The following is a 9,551-nucleotide window of genomic DNA, read 5'->3' as shown; positions in this document are numbered from 1 at the left end:
TGGGGACAACTTCGGTGTGGGGTCCATCCTTCAATATATGGATTCTTTGCAGTCAGGGCCAGGGGCCCCTGGGCACATCCTTTGGCCATTTTCCCTGGGAAAGAAAACTCAGCAGTCCAGGTTCCTGATGTCAGTTTGTAGGGCTCCCTTGGGTCTATCAGGACAGCACACGTTTGAGGTGGGAACAACTTCGGTGTGGAGTGCATCATTCGATATAAAGATTTTTTGCAGTCAGGGCCAGGGGCCCCTGGGCACATCCTTTTTCCATTTTCCCTGGGAAAGAAAACTCAGCAGTCCAGGTTCCTGATGTCAGTTTGTAGGGCTCCCTTGGGTCTATCAGGACAGCACAAGTTTGAGGTGGGGACAACTTTGGTGTGGGGTCCATCCTTCGATATAAGGATTTTTTGCAGTCAGGGCCAGGGGCCCCTGGGCACATCCTTTTTCCATTTTCCCTGGGAAAGAAAACTCAGCAGTCCAGGTTCCTGATGTCAGTTTGTAGGGCTCCCTTGGGTCTATCAGGGCAGCACAAATTTGAGGTGGGGACAACTTCGGTGTGGGGTCCATCCTTCGATATAAGGATTTTTTGCAGTCAGGGCCAGGGGCCCCTGGGCACATCCTTTTTCCATTTTCCCTGGGAAAGAAAACTCAGCAGTCCAGGTTCCTGATGTCAGTTTGTAGGGCTCCCTTGGGTCTATCAAGGCAGCACAAATTTGAGGTGGGGACAACTTCGGTGTGGGGTCCATCGTTCGATATAAGGATTCTTTGCAGTCTGGACCAGGGGCCCCCGGGCACATCCTTTGGCCATTTTCCCTGGGAAAGAAAACTCAGCAGTCCAAATTCCTGATGTCAGTTTGTAGGGCTCCCTTGGGTCTATCAGGACAGCACAAGTTTGAGGTGGGTACAACTTCGGTGTGGGGTGCATCCTTCGATATAAGGATTTTTGCAGTCAGGGCCAGGGGCCCCTGGGCACATCCTTTTTCCATTTTACCTGGGAAAGAAAACTCAGCAGTCCAGGTTCCTGATGTCAGTTTGTAGGGCTCCCTTGGGTCTATCAGGGCAGCACAAGTTTGAGGTGGGGACAACTTCGGTGTGGGGTCCATCCTTCGATATAAGGATTCTTTGCAGTCAGGGCCAGGGGCCCCTGGGCACATCCTTTTTCCATTTTCCCTGGGAAAGAAAACTCAGCAGTCCAGGTTCCTGATGTCAGTTTGTAGGGCTCCCTTGGGTATATCAGGGCAGCACAAGTTTGAGGTGGGGACATCTTCGGTGTGGGGTCCATCCTTCGATATAAGGATTTTTTGCAGTCAGGGCCAGGGGCCCCTGGGCACATCCTTTTTCCATTTTCCCTGGGAAAGAAAACTCAGCAGTCCAGGTTCCTGATGTCAGTTTGTAGGGCTCCCTTGGGTCTATCAGGGCAGCACAAGTTTGAGGTGGGGACAACTTCGGTGTGGGGTCCATCCTTCGATATAAGGATTCTTTGCAGTCAGGGCCAGGGTCCCAGGGCCAGGGGCCCCTGGGCACATCCTTTTTCCATTTTCCCTGGGAAAGAAAACTCAGCAGTCCAGGTTCCTGATGTCAGTTTGTAGGGCTCCCTTGGGTCTATCAGGGCAGCACAAGTTTGAGGTGGGGACAACTTCGGTGTGGGGTCCATCCTTCGATATAAGGATTCTTTGCAGTGAGGCCCACGACCAGGGCCATGGAACACTAGGCACATCCTTTTTCCATTTTCCCTGGGAAAGAAAACTCAGCAGTACAGGTTCCTGATGTCAGTTTGTAGGGCTCCCTTGGGTCTATCAGGGCAGCACAAGTTTGAGGTGGGGACAACTTCGGTGTGGGGTCCATCCTTCGATATAAGGATTCTTTGCAGTGAGGTCCCTGCCCAGGGCCAGGGGCCCCTGGGCACATCCTTTGGCCATTTTCCCTGGGAAAGAAAACTCAGCAGTCCAGGTTCCTGATGTCAGTTTGTAGGGCTCCCTTGGGTCTATCAGGGCAGCACAAGTTTGAGGTGGGGACAACTTCGGTGTGGGGTCCATCCTTCGATATAAGGATTTTTTGCAGTGAGGTCCCTGCCAAGTGCCAGGGACCCCTGGGCACATCCTTTAGCCATTTTCCCTGGGAAAGAAAACTCAGCAGTCCAGGTTCCTGATGTCAGTTTGTAGGGCTCCCTTGGGTCTATCAGGGCAGCACAAGTTTGAGGTGGGCACAACTTTCGTGTGGGGTCCATCCTTCGATATAAGGATTTTTTGCAGTCCAGGACAGGGGCCCCTGGGCCCATCCTTTTTCCATTTTCCCTGGGAAAGAAAACTCAGCAGTCCAGGTTCCTGATGTCAGTTTGTAGGGCTCCCTTGGGTCTATCAGGGCAGCACAAGTTTGAGGTGGGGACATCTTCGGTGTGGGGTCCATCCTTCGATATAAGGATTTTTTGCAGTCAGGGCCAGGGGCCCCTGGGCACATCCTTTTTCCATTTTCCCTGGGAAAGAAAGCTCAGCAGTCCAGGTTCCTGATGTCAGTTTGTAGGGCTCCCTTGGGTCTATCAGGGCAGCACAAGTTTGAGGTGGGGACAACTTCGGTGTGGTGTCCATCCTTCGATATAAGGATTCTTTGCAGTGAGGGCCCTGCCCAGGGCCAGGGGCCCCTGGGCACATCCTTTTTCCATTTTCCCTGGGAAAGAAAACTCAGCAGTCCAGGTTCCTGATGTCAGTTTCTAGGGCTCCCTTGGGTCTATCAGGGCAGCACAAGTTTGAGGTGGGGACAACTTCGGTGTGGGGTCCATCCTTCGATATAAGGATTCTTTGCAGTGAGGCCCCTGCCCAGTGCAAGGGGCCCCTGGGCACATCCTTTAGCCATTTTCCCTGGGAAAGAAAACTCAGCAGTCCAGGTTCCTGATGTCTGTTTGTAGGGCTCCCTTGGGTCTATCAGGGCAGCACAAGTTTGAGGTGGGCACAACTTTCGTGTGGGGTCCATCCTTCGATATAAGGATTTTTTGCAGTCCAGGACAGGGGCCCCTGGGCCCATCCTTTTTCCATTTTCCCTGGGAAAGAAAACTCAGCAGTCCAGGTTCCTGATGTCAGTTTGTAGGGCTCCCTTGGGTCTATAAGGGCAGCACAAGTTTGAGGTGGGGACATCTTCGGTGTGGGGTCCATCCTTCGATATAAGGATTTTTTGCAGTCAGGGCCAGGGGCCCCTGGGCACATCCTTTTTCCATTTTCCCTGGGAAAGAAAGCTCAGCAGTCCAGGTTCCTGATGTCAGTTTGTAGGGCTCCCTTGGGTCTATCAGGGCAGCACAAGTTTGAGGTGGGGACAACTTCGGTGTGGGGTCCATCCTTCGATATAAGGATTCTTTGCAGTGAGGTCCCTGCCCAGGGCCAGGGGCCCCTGGGCACATCCTTTTTCCATTTTCCCTGGGAAAGAAAACTCAGCAGTCCAGGTTCCTGATGTCAGTTTGTAGGGCTCCCTTGGGTCTATCAGGGCAGCACAAGTTTGAGGTGGGGACAACTTCGGTCTCGGGTCCATCCTTCGATATAAGGATTTTTTGCAGTCAGGGCCAGGGGCCCCTGGGCACATCCTTTTTCCATTTTCCCTGGGAAAGAAAACTCAGCAGTCCAGGTTCCTGATGTCAGTTTGTAGGGCTCCCTTGGGTCTATCAGGGCAGCACAAGTTTGAGGTGGGGACAACTTCGGTGTGGGGTCCATCCTTCAATATATGGATTCTTTGCAGTCAGGGCCAGGGGCCCCTGGGCACATCCTTTGGCCATTTTCCCTGGGAAAGAAAACTCAGCAGTCCAGGTTCCTGATGTCAGTTTGTAGGGCTCCCTTGGGTCTATCAGGGCAGCACAAGTTTGAGGTGGGGACAACTTCGGTGTGGGGTCCATCCTTCGATATAAGGATTCTTTGCAGTGAGGGCCCTGCCCAGGGCCAGGGGCCCCTGGGCCCATCCTTTTTCCATTTTCCCTGGGAAAGAAAACTCAGCAGTCCAGGTTCCTGATGTCAGTTTCTAGGGCTCCCTTGGGTCTATCAGGGCAGCACAAGTTTGAGGTGGGGACAACTTCGGTGTGGGGTCCATCCTTCGATATAAGGATTCTTTGCAGTGAGGCCCCTGCCCAGTGCCAGGGGCCCCTGGGCACATCCTTTAGCCATTTTCCCTGGGAAAGAAAACTCAGCAGTCCAGGTTCCTGATGTCAGTTTGTAGGGCTCCCTTGGGTCTATCAGGGCAGCACAAGTTTGAGGTGGGCACAACTTTCGTGTGGGGTCCATCCTTCGATATAAGGATTTTTTGCAGTCCAGGACAGGGGCCCCTGGGCCCATCCTTTTTCCATTTTCCCTGGGAAAGAAAACTCAGCAGTCCAGGTTCCTGATGTCAGTTTGTAGGGCTCCCTTGGGTCTATCAGGGCAGCACAAGTTTGAGGTGGGGACAACTTCGGTGTGGGGTCCATCCTTCGATATAAGGACTTTTTGCAGTCAGGGCCAGGGGCCCCTGGGCACATCCTTTTTCCATTTTCCCTGGGAAAGAAAACTCAGCAGTCCAGGTTCCTGATGTCAGTTTGTAGGGCTCCCTTGGGTCTATCAGGGCAGCACAAGTTTGAGGTGGGGACAACTTCGGTGTGGGGTCCATCCTTCGATATAAGGATTCTTTGCAGTCAGGGCCCTGCCCAGGGCCAGGGGCCCCTGGGCACATCCTTTTTCCATTTTCCCTGGGAAAGAAAACTCAGCAGTCCAGGTTCCTGATGTCAGTTTGTAGGGCTCCCTTGGGTCTATCAGGGCAGCACAAGTTTGAGGTGGGGACAACTTCGGTGTGGGGTCCATCCTTCGATATAAGGACTTTTTGCAGTCAGGGCCAGGGGCCCCTGGGCACATCCTTTTTCCATTTTCCCTGGGAAAGAAAACTCAGCAGTCCAGGTTCCTGATGTCAGTTTGTAGGGCTCCCTTGGGTCTATCAGGGCAGCACAAGTTTGAGGTGGGGACAACTTCGGTGTGGGGTCCATCCTTCAATATATGGATTCTTTGCAGTCAGGGCCAGGGGCCCCTGGGCACATCCTTTGGCCATTTTCCCTGGGAAAGAAAACTCAGCAGTCCAGGTTCCTGATGTCAGTTTGTAGGGCTCCCTTGGGTCTATCAGGGCAGCACAAGTTTGAGGTGGGGACAACTTCGGTGTGGGGTCCATCCTTCGATATAAGGATTCTTTGCAGTGAGGGCCCTGCCCAGGGCCAGGGGCCCCTGGGCACATCCTTTTTCCATTTTCCCTGGGAAAGAAAACTCAGCAGTCCAGGTTCCTGATGTCAGTTTCTAGGGCTCCCTTGGGTCTATCAGGGCAGCACAAGTTTGAGGTGGGGACAACTTCGGTGTGGGGTCCATCCTTCGATATAAGGATTCTTTGCAGTGAGGCCCCTGCCCAGTGCCAGGGGCCCCTGGGCACATCCTTTAGCCATTTTCCCTGGGAAAGAAAACTCAGCAGTCCAGGTTCCTGATGTCAGTTTGTAGGGCTCCCTTGGGTCTATCAGGGCAGCACAAGTTTGAGGTGGGGACAACTTCGGTGTGGGGTCCATCCTTCGATATAAGGATTTTTTGCAGTCAGGGCCAGGGGCCCCTGGGCACATCCTTTTTCCATTTTCCCTGGGAAAGAAAACTCAGCAGTCCAGGTTCCTGATGTCAGTTTGTAGGGTTCCCTTGGGTCTATCAGGGCAGCACAAGTTTGAGGTGGGGACAACTTCGGTGTGGGGTCCATCCTTCGATATAAGGATTCTTTGCAGTGAGGCCCCTCCCCAGACCCAGGGGCCCCTGGGCACATCCTTTGGCCATTTTCCCTGGGAAAGAAAACTCAGCAGTCCAGGATCCTGATGTCAGTTTGTAGGGCTCCCTTGGGTCTATCAGGACAGCACAAGTTTGAGGTGGGTACAACTTCGGTGTGGGGTGCATCCTTCGATATAAGGATTTTTGCAGTCAAGGCCAGGGGCCCCTGGGCACATCCTTTTTCCATTTTACCTGGGAAAGAAAACTCAGCAGTCCAGGTTCCTGATGTCAGTTTGTAGGGCTCCCTTGGGTCTATCAGGGCAGCACAAGTTTGAGGTGGGGACAACTTCGGTGTGGGGTCCATCCTTCGATATAAGGATTTTTTGCAGTCAGGGCCAGGGGCCCCCGGGCACAACCTTTTTCCATTTTCCCTGGGAAAGAAAACTCAGCAGTCCAGGTTCCTGATGTCAGTTTGTAGGGCTCCCTTGGGTCTATCAGGGCAGCAGAAGTTTGAGGTGGGGACAATTTCGGTGTGGGGTCCATCCTTCGATATAAGGATTTTTTGCAGTCAGGGCCAGGGGCCCCTGGGCACATCCTTTTTCCATTTTCCCTGGGAAAGAAAACTCAGCAGTCCAGCTTCCTGATGTCAGTTTGTAGGGCTCCCTTGGGTCTATCAGGGCAGCACAAGTTTGAGGTGGGGACATCTTCGGTGTGGGGTCCATCCTTCGATATAAGGATTCTTTTCAGTGAGGTCCCTGCCCAGGGCCAGGGGCCCCTGGGCACATCCTTTGGCCATTTTCCCTGGGAAAGAAAACTCAGCAGTCCAGGTTCCTGATGTCAGTTTGTACGGCTCCCTTGGGTCTATCAGGGCAGCACAAGTTTGAGGTGGGGACAACTTCGGTGTGGGGTCCATCCTTCGATATAAGGATTTTTTGCAGTGAGGTCCCTGCCAAGTGCCAGGGACCCCTGGGCACATCCTTTTTCCATTTTCCCTGGGAAAGAAAACTCAGCAGTCCAGGTTCCTGATGTCAGTTTGTAGGGCTCCCTTGGGTCTATCAGGGCAGCACAAGTTTGAGGTGGGCACAACTTTCGTGTGGGGTCCATCCTTCGATATAAGGATTTTTTGCAGTCCAGGACAGGGGCCCCTGGGCCCATCCTTTTTCCATTTTCCCTGGGAAAGAAAACTCAGCAGTCCAGGTTCCTGATGTCAGTTTGTAGGGCTCCCTTGGGTCTATCAGGGCAGCACAAGTTTGAGGTGGGGACATCTTCGGTGTGGGGTCCATCCTTCGATATAAGGATTTTTTGCAGTCAGGGCCAGGGGACCCATGTGCACATCCTTTTTCCATTTTCCTTGGGAAAGAAAACTCAGCAGTCCAGGTTCCTGATGTCAGTTTGTAGGGCTCCCTTGGGTCTATCAGGGCAGCACACGTTTGAGGTGGGGACAACTTCGGTGTGGGGTCCATCCTTCGATATAAGGATTTTTTGCAGTCAGGGCCAGGGGCCCCTGGGCACATCCTTTTTCCATTTTCCCTGGGAAAGAAAACTCAGCAGTCCAGGTTCCTGATGTCAGTTTGTAGGGCTCCCTTGGGTCTATCAGGGCAGCACAAGTTTGAGGTGGGGACAACTTCGGTGTGGGGTCCATCCTTCGATATAAGGATTCTTTTCAGTGAGGTCCCTGCCCAGGGCCAGGGGCCCCTGGGCACATCCTTTAGCCATTTTCCCTGGGAAAGAAAACTCAGCAGTCCAGGTTCCTGATGTCAGTTTGTAGGGCTCCCTTGGGTCTATCAGGGCAGCACAAGTTTGAGGTGGGCACAACTTTCGTGTGGGCTCCATCCTTCGATATATTGATTTTTTGCAGTCTGGACCAGGGGCCCCTGGGCACATCCTTTTTCCATTTTCCCTGGGAAAGAAAACTCAGCAGTCCAGGTTCCTGATGTCAGTTTGTAGGGCTCCCTTGGGTCTATCAGGGCAGCACACGTTTGAGGTGGGGACAACTTCGGTGTGGGGTCCATCCTTCGATATAAGGATTTTTTGCAGTCAGGGCCAGGGGCCCCTGGGCACATCCTTTTTCCATTTTCCCTGGGAAAGAAAACTCAGCAGTCCAGGTTCCTGATGTCAGTTTGTAGGGCTCCCTTGGGTCTATCAGGGCAGCACAAGTTTGAGGTGGGGACAACTTCGGTGTGGGGTCCATCCTTCGATATAAGGATTTTTTGCAGTCAGGGCCAGGGGCCCCTGGGCACATCCTTTTTCCATTTTCCCTGGGAAAGAAAACTCAGCAGTCCAGGTTCCTGATGTCAGTTTGTAGGGTTCCCTTGGGTCTATCAGGGCAGCACAAGTTTGAGGTGGGGACAACTTCGGTGTGGGGTCCATCCTTCGATATAAGGATTCTTTGCAGTGAGGCCCCTCCCCAGACCCAGGGGCCCCTGGGCACATCCTTTGGCCATTTTCCCTGGGAAAGAAAACTCAGCAGTCCAGGATCCTGATGTCAGTTTGTAGGGCTCCCTTGGGTCTATCAGGACAGCACAAGTTTGAGGTGGGTACAACTTCGGTGTGGGGTGCATCCTTCGATATAAGGATTTTTGCAGTCAAGGCCAGGGGCCCCTGGGCACATCCTTTTTCCATTTTACCTGGGAAAGAAAACTCAGCAGTCCAGGTTCCTGATGTCAGTTTGTAGGGCTCCCTTGGGTCTATCAGGGCAGCACAAGTTTGAGGTGGGGACAACTTCGGTGTGGGGTCCATCCTTCGATATAAGGATTTTTTGCAGTCAGGGCCAGGGGCCCCCGGGCACAACCTTTTTCCATTTTCCCTGGGAAAGAAAACTCAGCAGTCCAGGTTCCTGATGTCAGTTTGTAGGGCTCCCTTGGGTCTATCAGGGCAGCAGAAGTTTGAGGTGGGGACAATTTCGGTGTGGGGTCCATCCTTCGATATAAGGATTTTTTGCAGTCAGGGCCAGGGGCCCCTGGGCACATCCTTTTTCCATTTTCCCTGGGAAAGAAAACTCAGCAGTCCAGCTTCCTGATGTCAGTTTGTAGGGCTCCCTTGGGTCTATCAGGGCAGCACAAGTTTGAGGTGGGGACATCTTCGGTGTGGGGTCCATCCTTCGATATAAGGATTCTTTTCAGTGAGGTCCCTGCCCAGGGCCAGGGGCCCCTGGGCACATCCTTTGGCCATTTTCCCTGGGAAAGAAAACTCAGCAGTCCAGGTTCCTGATGTCAGTTTGTAGGGCTCCCTTGGGTCTATCAGGGCAGCACAAGTTTGAGGTGGGCACAACTTTCGTGTGGGGTCCATCCTTCGATATAAGGATTTTTTGCAGTCCAGGACAGGGGCCCCTGGGCCCATCCTTTTTCCATTTTCCCTGGGAAAGAAAACTCAGCAGTCCAGGTTCCTGATGTCAGTTTGTAGGGCTCCCTTGGGTCTATCAGGGCAGCACAAGTTTGAGGTGGGGACATCTTCGGTGTGGGGTCCATCCTTCGATATAAGGATTTTTTGCAGTCAGGGCCAGGGGACCCATGTGCACATCCTTTTTCCATTTTCCTTGGGAAAGAAAACTCAGCAGTCCAGGTTCCTGATGTCAGTTTGTAGGGCTCCCTTGGGTCTATCAGGGCAGCACACGTTTGAGGTGGGGACAACTTCGGTGTGGGGTCCATCCTTCGATATAAGGATTTTTTGCAGTCAGGGCCAGGGGCCCCTGGGCACATCCTTTTTCCATTTTCCCTGGGAAAGAAAACTCAGCAGTCCAGGTTCCTGATGTCAGTTTGTAGGGCTCCCTTGGGTCTATCAGGGCAGCACAAGTTTGAGGTGGGGACAACTTCGGTGTGGGGTCCA

The sequence above is a fragment of the Lonchura striata genome, chromosome 31 (genome assembly GCF_050655825.1).
Source record: "Lonchura striata isolate lonStrDom1 chromosome 31, ASM5065582v1, whole genome shotgun sequence".
In the NCBI taxonomy this organism is placed as follows: domain Eukaryota; kingdom Metazoa; phylum Chordata; class Aves; order Passeriformes; family Estrildidae; genus Lonchura; species Lonchura striata.
This window is presented reverse-complemented; position numbering follows the sequence as displayed.